Below are 16,655 nucleotides of genomic sequence, written 5' to 3'. Positions count from 1 at the left end.
ACAATAATCCTGGTAAGGAGTGCCTGAATCTCCTCTGCTTACAGGAAGGGAAGGAGGGGGGTGAGGCTGAGAGCCCAGAGAGGATTTCACAGAGGAAAAAGAGCAGAAACTACTGCTCACAGCCACTTACCTGGCGACCAGGGAGCAAGGTGGGTTGAAAAGACCAGCTTATCTCCCAAGTGGAAAAGACAGGGAGAGGGACAGACTGTGAGTGGCTAAGGTATGCAAGAAACAAAATAAAAAAGCTGACTCATTCGTGCTGGAGGTGGCCATAGCTGGGGGAGGGACTGAACCTTTCACAAAACAGAGCTGAAGTGCTTCCGGATCAGAGATCTCCGGACATCTATCCAGCTCCAATCAGCACAAAAAGACACAGCTGAAAACAAGAAGTGGGGAGGAGGGGCAGTAACTCAGGTCTCCATGCAGATCTGAGATACACCTCCCCCTACTGAAGCTGAGAGAAAAAACCCTGCCCCCAGTGAGATTAGTTGGAGGAAGAGACCTTCAGCATCTCAGGTTACACCCATAGCATTCCTGGATACAGTTTCAAGGAAGCCCCCTGCTGAGATCAGTTAACAAGAATATCACCTGTTAAGAAAACAAACAATTCAAGACTTCAAAGCTGCCCAAATCCGAAAGTGGATTACAAATAATAGCTGATACCAACCCACGAAGACCTAAAAATAACACAACTGAAAACTGGAGGCAGACAACACCAAGCCTAGACTCAATCAACTCTACAAATAAAAAAAGAAGAAGAAGATGAGAAAACAAAGGAGTGCAATCCAAATGAAACCACAAGAGACACTTTCGAGAGATGAACTGAGTGATATGGAAATAATCAAACTTCCAGATGCGGAGTTCAAAATAATGATTGTAAGAATGCTTAGGGATCTTAGAACAACAATGGAGGGGGAGTTTGAAAACCTAACTAAAGAAATAGCAAGTATAAAAAAGAATTAGTTGGAGACGACAAATACAATATCAGAAATAAAGACCACAATGGAAGGAATTAAAAACAGGATAGATAGAGCAGAGGATCGAATCAGCGAGTTAGAAGACAACTGGAATGAAGGCATGAAAGCAGAGAATAAAAGAGAAAAAAGACTCAAAAAGTCAGAGGAAACTCTTAGAGAGCTCTGTGACAACATGAAGAGAAATAACATCCGCATCATAGGGGTTCCTGAAGAAGAAGAAAAAGAACAAGGGATAGAGACTTTGTTCAATCTTATCATAGCTGAAAACTTCCCTAAATTAATGCAAGAGAAACTCTCACAAATCCAAGAAGCACAGAGGACTCCATTAAAGAGAAACCCAAAGAAACCTACACCAAGACACATCATAATTAAAATACCAAAGCTAAGCGATAAAGAGAAAATATTAAAAGCTGCAAGAGAAAAAAAAGTTATCACCTACAAAGGAGCCCCCATAAGGATGACATCTGACTTCTCAACAGAAACACTTGAGGCCAGAAGGGAATGGCAAGAAATATTCAAAGTAATGCAGAACAAGAACCTACAACCAAGACTACTTTATCCAGCAAGGCTATCGTTTAAAATCGAAGGAGAAATAAAAAGCTTCCCAGACAAAAAACAACTCAAGGAATTCATTACAACCAAACCAATGCTGCAGGAAATATTAAGGGGCCTGGTGTAAACAGATAAAGTGGGAAAAGAATACAGAAAAAAAAAAAAAGAAAAAGGAATACACCTTTAAAGAAGAAAATGGCAATAAACAACTACATATCAATAATAACCTTAAATGTAAATGGATTAAATGATCCAATCAAAAGACATAGGGTAGCTGCGTGGATAAGAAAACAGGACCCATACATATGTTGTCTACAGGAGACACACCTTAGAACAAAAGACACACACAGATTGAAGGTAAAAAAATGGAAAAAAATGTTTCATGCAAACGGAAATGAAAAAAAAGCTGGGGTAGCAATACTTATATCAGACAAATTGGACTTTAAAACAAAGGATATAGTAAGAGATAAAGAAGGCCACTACATAATGATAAAGGGAGTAATCCAACAGGAAGATATAACTATTATAAATATCTATGCACCTAATATAGGAGCACCCAAATATATAAAACAGACTTTGATGGATTTAAAGGGCGAGATCAACAGCAATACTATAATAGTAGGGGATTTCAATACCCCACTAACATCACTAGATAGATCCTCAAGAAAGAAAATTAACAAAGAAACAGCAGACTTATTGGAAACACTAGATCAACTCAATTTAATAGATATCTTCAGAACCTTTCACCCTAAAGCAGCAGAATATACATTCTTTTCAAGTGCTCATGGTACATTCTCTAGGATAGACCACATGTTAGGGCACAAAAGTGCTCTCAACAAATTTAAGAAGACTGAAATCATATCAAGCACTTTCTCCGATCACAACGGCATGAAACTAGAAATGAATCACAGCAGAAAAGCTCAAAAATTCTCAAACACATGGAAACTAAATAGCAGGGTGTTAAATAATGAATGGATTAAGAATGAGATCAAAGAAGAAATAAAGAAATTCCTAGAAACGAATGACAATGAGCATACAACAACTCAAAATTTATGGGACACAGCGAAAGCAGTGCTGAGAGGGAAGTTCATAGCACTACAGGCACACTTTCAGAAGCTAGAAAAAGCTCAAATAAACAACTTAACCTTGCATCTAAAAGAATTAGAAAAAGAACAGCAAGTAAAGCCCAAATGTAGTAGAAGGAAGGAAATAATAAAGATCAGAGCAGAAATAAATGACATAGAGGCTAAAGAAACAATACAGAGGATCAATGAAACTAGAAGCTGGTTCTTTGAAAAGGTAAACAAGATTGATGCACCTTTAAGTAGACTCACCAAGAAAAAGAGAGAGAGGACTCAAATAAATAAAATTAGAAATGAGAGAGGAGAAATAACTACTGACACAACAGAAATACAAAATATTGTAGGAAAATACTATGAAGAACTGTATGCCAAAAAACTAGACAACCTAGATGAAATGGACAAATTCCTTGAAACGTACAATCTTCCAAAAATCAATCTGGAAGAATCAGAAAACTTAAACAGACCAATTACACCAAAGGAGATCGAAACAGTTATCAAAAAACTCCCAACAAAGAAAAGTTCGGGGCCCGATGGCTTCACAACGGAATTCTACCAAATATTCAAAGAAAAACTAACTCCTATCCTTCTCAAACTATTTCAAAAAATTCAAGAGGATGGAAGACTTCCAAACTCCTTTTATGAGGCGAGCATAATTCTGATTCCAAAACCAGGCAAAGACCACACAAAGAAAGAAAATTATAGGCCAATATCTCTGATGAATATAGATGCTAAAATCCTCAACAAAATATTAGCAAACCGGATCCAACAATATATGGAAAAAATCATACACCATGATCAAGTGGGATTTATTCTGGGGAGGCAAGGCTGGTACAATATTCGTAAATCAATCAATGTGATTCATCACATAAACAAAAAGAAGGAGAAAAACCATATGATAATTTCAATAGATGCAGAAAAAGCATTTGATAAAATCCAGCACCCATTCATGATCAAAACTCTCAGCAAAGTGGGAATACAGGGAACATACCTCATCATGATAAAAGCCATCTATGACAAACCCACAGCCAACATCATACTCAATGGGAAAAAATTAAAAGCAATCCCCTTAAGATCAGGAACAAGGCAGGGGTGCCCCCTTTCACCACTCTTATTTAACATAGTCCTGGAAGTCCTAGCCACAGCAATCAGACAAGAAGAAGAAATAAAAGGCATTCAAGTTGGAAAAGAAGAAGTAAAACTATCATTATTTGCAGATGATATGATATTGTATATAGAAAACCCTAAAGTCTCAGTCAAAAAACTACTGGACCTGATAAATAAATTCAGCAAAGTGGCAGGATATAAAATCAATACTCAGAAATCAGAAGCATTTTTATACACCAACAATGAACAGTCAGAAAGAGAAATTAAGGAAACAATCCCCTTCACAATTACAACCAAAAAAATAAAGTACCTAGGAGTAAACTTAACCAAGGAGACTAAAGACTTGTACTCGGAAAATTACAAAACATTGATAAAAGAAATCAAGGAAGATACTATCAAGTGGAAGCATATACCGTGCTCATGGTTAGGAAGAATAAACATCATTAAAATGTCTATATTACCCAAAGCAATTTATAAATTCAATGCAATACCAATTAAAATACCAATGACATACTTCAAAGATATAGAACACATATTCCAAAAATTTATATGGAACCAAAAAAAGGACACGAATAGCCTCAGCAATCTTAAAAAAGAAGAATAAAGTGGGAGGTATCACACTTCCTGATATCAAGTTATACTACAAGGCCATTGTACTCAAAACAGCCTGGTACTGGCATAAGAACAGGCATATAGATCAATGGAATAGAACAGAGAACCCAGAAATAAACCCACAGTTCTATGGACAACTGATATTTGACAAAGGAGGTAAGGAAATACAATGGAGTAAAGACAGCCTCTTTAACAAATGGTGTTGGGAAAATTGGACAGCTACCTGCAAAAAAAAAATGAAACTAGATCACCAGCTTACACCACTCACAAAAATAAACTCAAAAAGGATAAAAGACTTGAATGTAGGCCGTGAAACCATAAGCATCTTAGAAGAAAACATAGGCAGTAAGCTCTCCGACATCTCTCGGAGCAATATATTTGCTGATTTATCTCCACGGGGAAGTGAAATAAAAGACAGGATAAACAAATGGGACTATATCAAACTAAAAAGCTTTTGCACAGCTAAAGACAACAAGAACAGAATAAAAAGACAAACTACCCAATGGGAGAACATATTTGACAATACGTCTGATAAGGGGTTAATAACCAAAATTTATAAAGAACTTGTAAAACTCAACACCAGGAAGACAAACAACCCAATCCAAAAATGGGCAAAAGAGATGAATAGACACTTCTCCAAAGAGGACATACAGATGGCCAATAGGCATATGAAAAAATGCTCAACATCACTAATCATTAGAGAAATGCAAATTAAAACCACAATGAGATATCACCTTACACCAGTCAGAATGGCGCTTATCAACAAAACAACACAGAATAAGTGCTGGCGAGGATGTGGAGAAAAAGGAACCCTCCTGCACTGCTGGTGGGAATGCAGAGTGGTGCAGTCACTGTTGAAAACAGTATGGAGATTCCTCAAAAAACTGGCCTGACCAGGTGGTGGCACAGTGGATAGAGCGTCGGACTGGGATGCGGAAGGACCCAGGTTCGAGACCCCGAGGTCGCCAGCTTGAGCGCGGGCTCATCTGGCTTGAGCATAGAGCTCACCAGCTTGGACCCAAGGTCGCTGGCTCCAGCAGGGGGTTACTCGGTCTGCTGAAGGCCCACAGTCAAGGCACATGTGATAAAGCAATCAATGAACAACTAAGATGTCGCAACACGCAACAAAAAACTGATGATTGATGCTTCTCATCTCTCTTTGTTCCTGTCTGTTTGTCCCTGTCTATTTCTGCCTCTGTAAAACAAACAAACAAACAAACAAAAACAAAACAAAACAAAACAAAACAAAAAAACTGAAAATTGAACCGCCTTTTGACCCAGCTATCCCACTTTTAGGAATATACCCCAAGGACACCATAGAACGGCTCGAAAAGGAGAAATGCACTCGCATGTTTGTGGCAGCATTGTTCACAATAGCGAAGATCTGGAAACAGCCCAAGTGTCCGTCAGAGGACGAGTGGATTAAAAAACTTTGGTACATATATACTATGGAATACTACTCAGCCATAAGAAATGATGACATCAGATCATTTACAATAACATGGATGGACCTTGATAACATTATACGGAGTGAAATAAGTAAATCAGAAAAAAAACTGAGATGAATACATACATAGAAGGGACATAAAAATGAGACTCAGAGACATGAACAAGAATGTGATGGCAACAGGGGCGGGGGGGTTGGGGGAGGGGGGAGGGGGTGAAGAAGGAGAGAGGGGTTAGGGGAGGGGAGGGGCACAAAGAAAACCAGATAGAAGGTGACAGAAGACAATTTAACTTTGCGGGAGGGGTATACAGCACAATCAAATGTCAAAATAATCTAGAGATATTTTCTCTCAACATATGTACCCTGATTTATCAATGTCACTGCATTAAATTTAATAAAAAAATATTAATATTAAAAAAAAAAAGAAGAGAGAGAGAGAAAAAAAAGAGGGAACCACTAAAAGAAGAAAAAAGAAAAAAGAGGAGAGAGAGAGAGAGTTAAGGGTTTTGGAGTGCAACCCTCATAGAGAGAAAGGAAGAGGAAAGAAAAGATAATGGGAGATGTAACACTTATGGGTAGTGTAATTCAAAGAGAGGAGAGAGTAAGACCGGTAGGGAGTTAAACGACCAAATTGGAGGAGGAAAAAAAAAAAGAAAAAAGAAGAAAAAAAAATCAAGGATGAAGATAAGAGAAACAAACGAACAAATATAATAAAATGGGATAGGTTATAAAGTCTGCGGATTATTCTGATTTTGAGAGGTTATCTTCTTGCTTTTTCTTTTCTCTCCCTCTTCCTGGTTGGCGACTCTGTACCCTGGGTTCTGCCCCTTTGGCACGCTCAGGTAGAGGTTTGCAGTTGATAAGTCTCTATGGCGATGTCATGTATTGTGCTTCAGTCTCGTTGGCAGTCGAGGCTCATTAGCATTTATAGGCTCTGACAGTGAGAGAGGCCGTGTTCCAGGAGCCTCTCTCCTAGTCTTTCCTTCCTCAACCAGCAGCCTGAGAATCCAACTATGGGGTTGCTGCTGCCTCTGCCTGGATAGTAAGAGGCTCTAAGAGCGGTCAACTCCCCACTCTTATTTCCACTCAGCACAGGGCTCTGGGTAAGGCTCAGTCAGTCAGAGCTGCTAGCATAATCAGCCGGGGCTTTTGCCTACTCAAAGACCTCTGGCTCTGTCACTCTGTCCGGTAACACGGGCGGGTCTGCGCGCGCAGACCAGGATGTTAGACCAGAAGTCTCGCCCTCTGAGTGAAACCCCCCGCCGGCACTGAAAAGTTCCAATGTTGGAATTGGCTCTCGCTCGTCCCCGTGTGCCGCTCTTTCAAGGTGCTGGGGCAGCCCGTGACTCCGCCCTCGGCCCACACAAAGGCCCCCGACTCTGCCCCTCTGTGGGACAACACGGGCTCCCACTCTGGAGGTGCTGGGAGGAGTCTCCTGCCCACTCTCCATGCACAGACCAGGATGTGAGGTCGGAGTCTCGCCCTCTGAGTGAAACCTCCCGCCCGCACTGAAAAGTTCCAGTGTTGGAATTAGCTCTCGCTTCCTCCCCGTGTGCGGCTCTCCCCGGGTGCTGGGGCAGCCCGGAGGCTTTCGGCCCACACAAAGGCCTCTGACTCTGCCTCTCTGTGGAGTAACACGGGCGCACCCTCCGGGGGCTTTGGAAGGAATCTCTCGCCCACTATGCGGCTACCAGGGGATCAGGTAAAATGGCCGCTCCGCTTGTCTTTCTTTGTCTGGGTTTGGCGCGAATGTTAGCTGTATTGCCCGGGTTGTCACAGGAACAGTTTTTCCTTGGCTTGGATCTCCGTGCCACAGCCTGGTTCGGCCATTTGTGCCACGGCCTGGATCTATTCACCCCCTTTGCCCGCCTCAGTTTCTATATTCTCAGTTACCAGAGAAAGCCGCCCTGTTTAGGTTAGTGAGGAAGGCGGAGCATTTCTTACTCCCTATTTCCTTCGGGTTTTGGTTATATATATTTAGCCAATTTTTCGCTTGATCCTACCTTTGGGTGTATTGTGAAATATCTGGAGGCTCCAAGGATAGGTTTTTCTGTTTCTGGTTGAAGATCTTGTTGAGGTTTGGGGGAGATTTATCGGTATCGCTTCCTACTCCACCATTACTCTGACCATGTTTCTGGATTCTATTCTAGATGCTGAGGATACAACAGTGGATTGAATAGAAAAAAAAAATCCTTGGAGTATACATTTTAGTAGAGAGGAGACAAAATAAATCAGTAAAAACTATGTTATATATTTTGTGGCTAAAAGGGCTATGAAGACAAGTATGCTCAGATGAGGGTGGTTAATAGTAAGTAGTGAGAGTGCTCTTTTATAAAAGCTCTTTAGGGAAGGTCCCTCTGGTGAGACATCATTTCAGTGCTGACTTGGAGGATGTGAGGGAGTGAGTGTGTATCAGATGGAGTGAACTAGATGGAGCATGTTCCAAGTGGCTAAGGGAGCAAGCAGAGACCTTGATACACACCTTTCCCGATCTTTCTAAAGCAGAGTACGCAGGGAATTTCAGACAATAGCTGATGGTTATGAAAAGGTCTTCATCTGGCTACTTTCTGATGACACATGGGATTTGGAAACAGATTCATGTAACTCCTAATATAACCTTTATTATTCAATAATAACCACCAGTACTGAGGAGAGCAGGAGAAAATGTTTCTTATGTGCTCTTGATTTTTGCTGATGGAAAAAGAATGTGATACCTTTACTGTCTCCTTGTAATCTAAAAAGCACTGTTAAATGTAATCATTTCATTCACACTCAAATTTTTAATCATCATTTATATATTTTTTGTATACTTGAGATAAAACCTAGGGAGAGATTGTTTTGTTTTACTTTGTGTATTGTTTTGTATAGAATAAGAGTAGCAAATACCTGTTGCAGTCTAGAAGTTAAATAGTGAAACAGGTTGAGGTATAAAGCAGTGGTCCCCAACCCCCGGGCTCTGGGCTGCTACTGGTCCGTGGGCCATTTGGTACCAGTCTGCAGAGAAAGAATAAATAACTTACATTATTTCTGTTTTATTTATATTTAAGTCTGAACGCTGTTTTATTTTTAAAAAATGACCAGATTCCCTCTGTTACATCCGTCTAAGACTCACTCTTGCCGCTTGTCATGGTCACGTGATACATTTATCTGTCCCACCCTAAAGGCTGGTCCGTGAAAATATTTTCTGACATTAAACCAGTCCATGGCCCAAAAAAGGTTGGGGACCACTGGTATAAAGGACTAAGTGGTGGAGACTGTAGCAAATTGGAGAATTTATGCTCTTTGTTAAGGGAAGAGCTATTATTTAACTCTGTTGCCATGTGAGAATATGGGCCTAGTTCTGAATATATTTTCTGATTTTTCAAGAAAATCTAGAAATTTGTGTTTTTTAACTATCTTCTGATTTTTAAATGTTATATACTAAATAAGAACATTTCAAAACATTCTTCAGTCCTGACAAAACATTTGTGCATGTTTCTGGCCCATATGCAACCTTATGGGGTGTAACACCATGGTTAATTTTTACTGCCTCCTTCAGAGATTAGTATCAATTGTAATAGTAACAAAATGCTGCAAAATTTTTGGGTACAAGTGGTTTTAAGCATACTATTGTACTGTTGTTCTCCTTTCGTGGTGCTGAGTATGTCTCCTCTTACTGTTTTAGGGTATGGTCAGACAGGCCCACTGTCTCAGCGAGCTGGTTATGACACTGTGGCCTCTGCTCTTTCTGGGATGATGCACATCACAGGGCCTGAGGTAGGTATTTTTCTGTAGACTATTCAATTTTTCCACAGGTATTTCAAAGGGGTTTCATCTTTACTGAGCCACAGGATTAAACTGGGTTAATTTTAGAAAAAATCCAGGGAAAGTGAATGACATTAAAAATGTCAGTATGGCCTAGGCCCTGGCCGGTTGGCTCAGCGGTAGAGCGTTGGCCTGGTGTGTGGGGGACCCGGCTTTGATTCCCGGCCAGGGCACATAGGAGAAGCGCCCATTTGCTTCTCCCCCCCCCCACCCCTCCTTCCTCTCTGTCTCTCTCTTCCTCTCCCGCAGCCAAGGCTCCATTGGAGCAAAGATGGCCCGGGCGCTGGGGATGGCTCCTTGGCCTCTGCCCCAGGTGCTAGAGTGGCTCTGGTCGCGGCAGAGTGACCCCCCGGAGGGGCAGAGCATCGCCCCCTGGTGAGCAGAGCGTTGCCCCTGGTGGGCGTGCCGGGTGGATCCTGGTCAGGCGCATGCGGGAGTCTGTCTGACTGTCTCTCCCCATTTCCAGCTTCAGAAAAAAAAAAAAAATGTCAGTATGGCCTAAATATCAATTTGACCTCACAGACAATGACATTCTTTTTTAGCAAGAAGCAGTAGAGTGGTAAACACATTTCCCATATGTATTATGTTATTCAAGTTTAGCATAAGCCCCTTTATGTGATTTAGGAATACTGCTTGTGTGAAGTAGAATGGCTAACTAGACTTGTCCACATCATATGTCTGTTTCTATCAGAGTGCCTTCGTTTGGTATGTGTACATACTGGAAGATTTCTTTTTCCCTCTGCAATATTGTGAGTGGTCATGTATTTTAGAATTTGTTGCTAATGCCTCAAGTATAGTTGTGCATGATTATTATATGCATTAGAGTCTGACAGTGAAATGATTAATTTGATTTTATAATAATCCCTCTCCATTGATGACAGATTGGGAAAATCCTAAAATGTGTATAGATGGTTGGTGAGATCCAAATCCAAAATGTGGTTGGTGAGATTAGACTATAGAAAAAGTACACTTGAGGAAGACAATAAGAATGTAATTAAATAAAATTTAATAAAAGCATGTGAAAGCCTAGTAAATAAAAATAATAAATACATCCATTCCCAAAACAAATTAGATTGGTAGTCTTTTTTTATTTTATTTTTTAATTTTTAATTTTTTTGACATTAAAAAAAATGGAATATATTGGGGTGCAAGTTTTGGATGTGCAAATCAATAAAACATCATGAGCACATTGCATCTTATGCCCATCGCCCGAAGCAGAGTCTCTTTCTGTCCCCATTTTACTCCTGCTTTGCCCACCTCCACCTCCCCCCACCCCATTTCCTTCTGCTTACCACCGCACTATTGTCTGTGTCTATGGAAAATACAGTTTTTTGGTTAATCCCTTCACTTTCTGTCATCCAGTCCTCCAACCCCCGTCTTTTCTGACAGCTGTCAGTCTGTTCTGTTTATCCCTGTCTCTGTTTCTATTTTGTTTGTCAGTTTAATTTGTTTACTAGATTCTACATATGAGTGAAATTATGTGGTACTTGTCTTTCTCTGACTGGCTTATTCACTTAGAATAATGCTCTCCAGGTCCATTCATGCTGTTAAAAAAGATAAGATTTCCTTCTTTTTATGGCCATGTAGTATTCCACTGTGTAAATGTACAATATTTTTATCCACTCATCTACTGATGGATACTTGAGTTGCTTCCAAATACTGGCTATTGTAAATACTAATGCTGCAATGAACATAGCATAGTGGTGCACATATTCTTTTTTTTTTTTTTTTTTTAATTTTTTTTAAAATTTATTCATTTTAGAGAGGAGAGGGAGAGACAGAGAGAGAGAAGGGGGAGGAGCTGGAAGCATCAACTCCCATATGTGCCTTGACCAGGCAAGCCCAGGGTTTTGAACCGGCGACCTCAGCATTTCCAGGTCGACGCTTTATCCACTGCGCCACCACAGATCAGGCCCACATATTCTTTTGAATTATTGTTTTGAATTTCTTCAAATAAATTACCAAAAGTGGACATACTGGGTCAAAATGCAATTCTCTTTTTAATTTTTTAATAGATTTTATTTATTCAGTTTTAGAGAGAGAGGAGAGAAAGAGAGAGAGAAAGATAGAAGGGGTGAGGAGCAGGAAGCATCAACTCTCATATGTGCCTTGACCAGGCAAGCCCAGAGTTTCAAACCTGCGACCTCAGCATTTCAGGACAACACTTTATCCACTGCATCACTACAGGTCAGGCCTATTTTTTTTTTTTTTTTTTTTTTTTGTATTTTTCTGAAGCCGGAAACGGGAAGAGACAGTCAGACAGACTCCCGCATGCGCCCGACCGGGATCCACCCGGCACGCCCACCAGGGGCGATGCTCTGCCCACCAGGGGGCGACGCTCTGCCTCTCCAGGGCATCGCTCTGCTGCGACCAGAGCCATTCTAGCGCCTGGGGCAGAGGCAAAGGAGCCATCCCTAGTGCCCGGGCCATCTTTGCTCCAATGAAGCCTTGGCTGCGGGAGGGGAAGAGATAGAGAGGAAGGCGGGGGGGGGGGGGTGGAGAAGCAAATGGGTGCTTCTCCTGTGTGCCCTGGCCGGGAATCGAACCCGGGTCCCCCGCACACCAGGCCGACGCTCTACCCCTGAGCCAACCAGCCAGGGCCAAGGTCAGGCCTATTTTTAATTTTTTGAGGAAACCCATACTGTTTTACACAGTGCCTGCATCAGTCTGCATTCCCACTAACAGTGCATGCAGGTTCTCTTTTCTCCATATCTTCACTAACATTTGCTTATTGATTTATTGATGATAGGCATTTTGGCAAATGTGAGGTGATATCTCATTGTGGTTTTAATTTGCATCTTTTGATGAACAGTGACCTTGAGCATGTTTTCATAGATCTGTTGGCCATCTGTATGTCCTCTTTGGAAAAGTGTCTATTCAGATCCTCTCCCCACTTTTTAATTGGATTATTTGTCTTCCCGATGTTGAGTTGTATAACTTCTTTATATACAGTGTGTTCATAAAGTCATGGTGCACTTTTGACCGGTCACAGAAAAGCAACAAAAGATGATAGAAATGTGAAATCTGCACCAAATAAAAGGAAACTCTCCCAGTTTCATACCTATTCAGTGCAGTTCGATGTGGGCTCATGCACAGATTTTTTAGGGCTCGTAGGTAGCTATCCCGTATAGCCTCTACAGACTCGTCACTGACTGATGGCCTACCAGAATGGGGTTTCTCCACCAAACTGCCGATTTCCTTCAACTGCTTATCCCACCGAGTAATGTTATTCCTATGTGATGGCGCTTCGTTATAAACACGTCGATATTCACGTTGCACTTTGGTCACGGATTCGAATTTAGCGAGCCACAGAACACACTGAACTTTCCTCTGTACCATCCACATTTTGACTGGCGATGGGCTGTTCCGCTGTATACACGGTGTTAATCATCATCTGTGCATGCGCACATGCTGCCACATCATCCTACAGAAACTGGGAGGGTTTTCCTTTTATTTGGTGCAGATTTCACATTTCTATCATCTTTTGTTGCTTTCCTGTGACCAGTAAAAGTGCACCATGACTTTACGGACACACTGTATTTTGGATATTAACCCCTTGCCAGATGTAACATTGGCAAATATGGCCTCCCATGCAGTGGGTTTCCTTTTCATTTTGTTGATAGTTTCCTTCACTGTGCAAAAGGTTTTTAGTTTAATGTAGTCATTTGTTTAGTTTTTCCTTTGTTTCCCTTACCTAAGTAGATACATTGGCAAAAATATTGTCACTAGAGATGTCTGAGATTTTACTGCCTGTATTTTCTTCTAGTATTTTATGGTTTTGTAACTTACATTTAAGTCTTTTATCGATTTTGAGCTTTTGTCATGTATAGTGTAACTTGGTAGTCTAGTTTCATTTTTTTTTTGCATGTACCTGTCCAATTTTTCCAGTATCATTTACTATATTAAAGAGATCCTCTTTTCTCCATTATGCTTTTGCCTCCTTTGACAAATATTGATACTAATTAATCATAAAGGCATTTGTATATTTCTGGGCTTTCTATTCTGTTCCATTGATTTATATGTCTGTTGTCATGTCAGTACCAGGCATTTTTGATTACAGTGACCTTGTAATATAGTTTGATATCAGGTATTGTGATACCTGTAGCCTTCTTCTTTCTCAAGATTGCTGAGGCTATATGGGGTCTTTCTGTTTTCATGTAAAATTTTGGAATATTTGTTCTACATATATGAAATAGGTCATTTATATTTTGTGGGAATTGCAGTAAATTTATAAATTTCTTTAGTTAGCCTGGGCATTTTAATGATGTTAATTCTTTGATCTATGAACATGGTATGTATTTCCACTTATTATATCTTCTTTAATTTCTTTCTTCATATAATTTTGCAAGTATAGGTCTTTTACCTCCTTGATTAAATTTATTCCTAGGTGTGTTATTTATGTTGTTGTACTAGTAAATGGATCGTTTTCTTATTTTCTCTTTATGGATTATTTATTATTGGTATATAAGAATACTAACAACTTCTGAATATTAATTGTGTACCCTGCTACTTTGCCAAATTCAAGTTTTAGACCTAGTAGTTTTATGATGGATTCTTAGGGTTTTCTATGTATAATCATGTCATAGTTTTCCTTGTTTCTTTTCAATTTGTATGTCTTTTATTTCTTTTTCTTTTCTGATTGTTGTCCCTAGAACTTCCAGTACTATGCTGAATAAGAGCAGTGAAAGAAGACCTCCCAGTCTTGTTCTTTTTTGTTTTTGCCCATTGAATATGATGTTGGCTATAGGTCTGTCACATATGGCCTTTATTATATTAAGAAATGATTCTTCTATTCCCACTTTGCTGAGAGTTTTTATCATAAAGTGGTATTAGATTTTATCAAATGCTTTCCCTGTATCTATTGATATGACCATGTAATTTTTATCCCTCATTTTATGTATCACCTTTATTGATTTGCAAATATTGTACTAACCTTGCATCCCCAGAATCCCACTTGATCATGGTGTATGATCTTTTTAATGTATCACTGAATTTGGTTTATTAATATTTTGTTGAGGATTTTTGCATCTATGTTCATTAGTGATATTGGCCTATTGTTTTCTTTATATGTGTTTTTAAAGAATGATAGTTTTAAAAAACTATATTCAGTAGGTGTTTCTTCCCTAAATTACTTTCATTAAGTAATTCTTCAGAAAATAACGCTGCAATAGGCCAAGTGACTTCAAGTCTTTTTTTACAGTCCTTACTTCTTTCTATTAACTTTTTTGCTGCTCTGTTGATTTCTTTATTAAAATTTTATTAAATTTATTGAGGTGACATTGGTTAATAAAATTAAACAGGTTTCAGGTGTACAGTTCTGCAATACATCATCAGTATATAGCATTGTGTGTTCATTACCTCAAGTCAAGTCTCCCTCTATTAATTTTAAAGCAGGCAGGATTTTAGTGACTTGAAATATAAGGCCTTTTTGTACTCTCTGTTTTATTTTCACCAGTCTTAGAAAAAGTGTGTGGCTTTTTCTTAAAATAGTCAAGTGTACTGGTTTTCTTTCTATCCACTGAGAAGATGGAGTATTGTTATATCTTTCTTTACTCTATATTACCAAAATTGTTTTATGTATGAGACATTATTGTGAGTGGTCTTATTTAAGAGCACTGAACTCAATTGTGAATATATGAAAGGATCTGGGACTTTAACTTTGTATATTCAGATGTTAAAATGAATTAACACCAAAACAACTGAGGTGGAGGATTACTGTCACTCCTTTAATATACTGTGCTACATTCTGACAGGCATAACCATACAATGTGTATTCAACCTTATCATTTATCAGTCAGTAAGTTTATGTCTTGTGTTACCCTAATTTGGGCATTTTTTCCCCTAATTCAACATTGGTTGAGCAGTTACTATTTGCCAAATATTATTTTATCCACTTTACATGTATTAAGCAAACTTCCATATACTGTATTTCTTTCACGTGGATGCATCTTCCACTTCTTAATTCATTGATTGAATGAATGGTTATTGCACATATTCTCTCTTTATGCTGAGAACTGTGGCAGGTATTGAAGATTAAGTGTATCATCCTTAAGTGGGGAAAACAAACATTAACAGAAAATAAAGATAAAGTTCAAGTAAAAAGATCTCTGAGGAACAGCGCCAGGAACTATATATATATAGTTATAGTCCTGGCACTGTTTTTATATATATATAAAAACCAGGGTGTTTATTGCCTAAAATAGTCTTTCGTCTTTAAAAAAAATACAATTGGTAATATAATTTCTCAACTTTTTAAAATCCCATAAAAATGAGGTATAATTTACATATAAGAAAGTGAACAATCTTGAGTATGGTTTAATGATGTTTTACAAATATATACACCTGATAAGCATCCCCAGTTGAGGAGATAGCATATTTCCATCACCTATAAGAGTTCCTTTATACCTCTTTTCCAGAAATACCACCTCCTGTTAGAGATTGACGTCTACTACTATAGACTAGTTCTTCCTATTCTTAAACTTCTACAAATAGTATTCTATGGTATGAACATTTTTATGTGTAGCTTATTTTGCACAATGCAATATGTTTTAAATTCATTCAACTGTGTGTATCAGAGGTGTGTTTAATTGCCCTATATTGTTCCATTGTATGAATACACCACAATTTCTCCATTGTTTTGTCAATCAATATTTGAACTGTTTCCAGTTCTTGTCTCTTATGAATAAATCTCTTATAAGCATTCTTTTGAATGTCTTTTATTAGACATACACAATCATTTCTCCTGAATGGAGCCAATAAATCACAGGTTAGATGCATATTTAGCTTTAGTATACTGCCAGTTTTCCAAAAATGGAAACAGGTTACTCTACCAGTAATGTATGGGAGTTTTAATTATCTTTACTGATTCTTGACAATGTTAGTCTTTTCAATTTTAGTCATTTTGGTAGGTGTGTAGTAGTACCTCACTGTGATTTGAACTTGCACTTTTTCTGGTGAGTTATAATGTGTATGTTTTTCTCATGCTTAGTGGCCATTTGGATATCTTTGTGAACTATATGTTTCAGTCATTTCTGTTTATTTAAAAATATAATTGGAGTGTTAGTCTTTTTCTCATTG

The sequence above is a fragment of the Saccopteryx bilineata genome, chromosome 4 (assembly GCF_036850765.1).
Source record: "Saccopteryx bilineata isolate mSacBil1 chromosome 4, mSacBil1_pri_phased_curated, whole genome shotgun sequence".
NCBI classification, from domain to species: domain Eukaryota; kingdom Metazoa; phylum Chordata; class Mammalia; order Chiroptera; family Emballonuridae; genus Saccopteryx; species Saccopteryx bilineata.
This window is presented reverse-complemented; position numbering follows the sequence as displayed.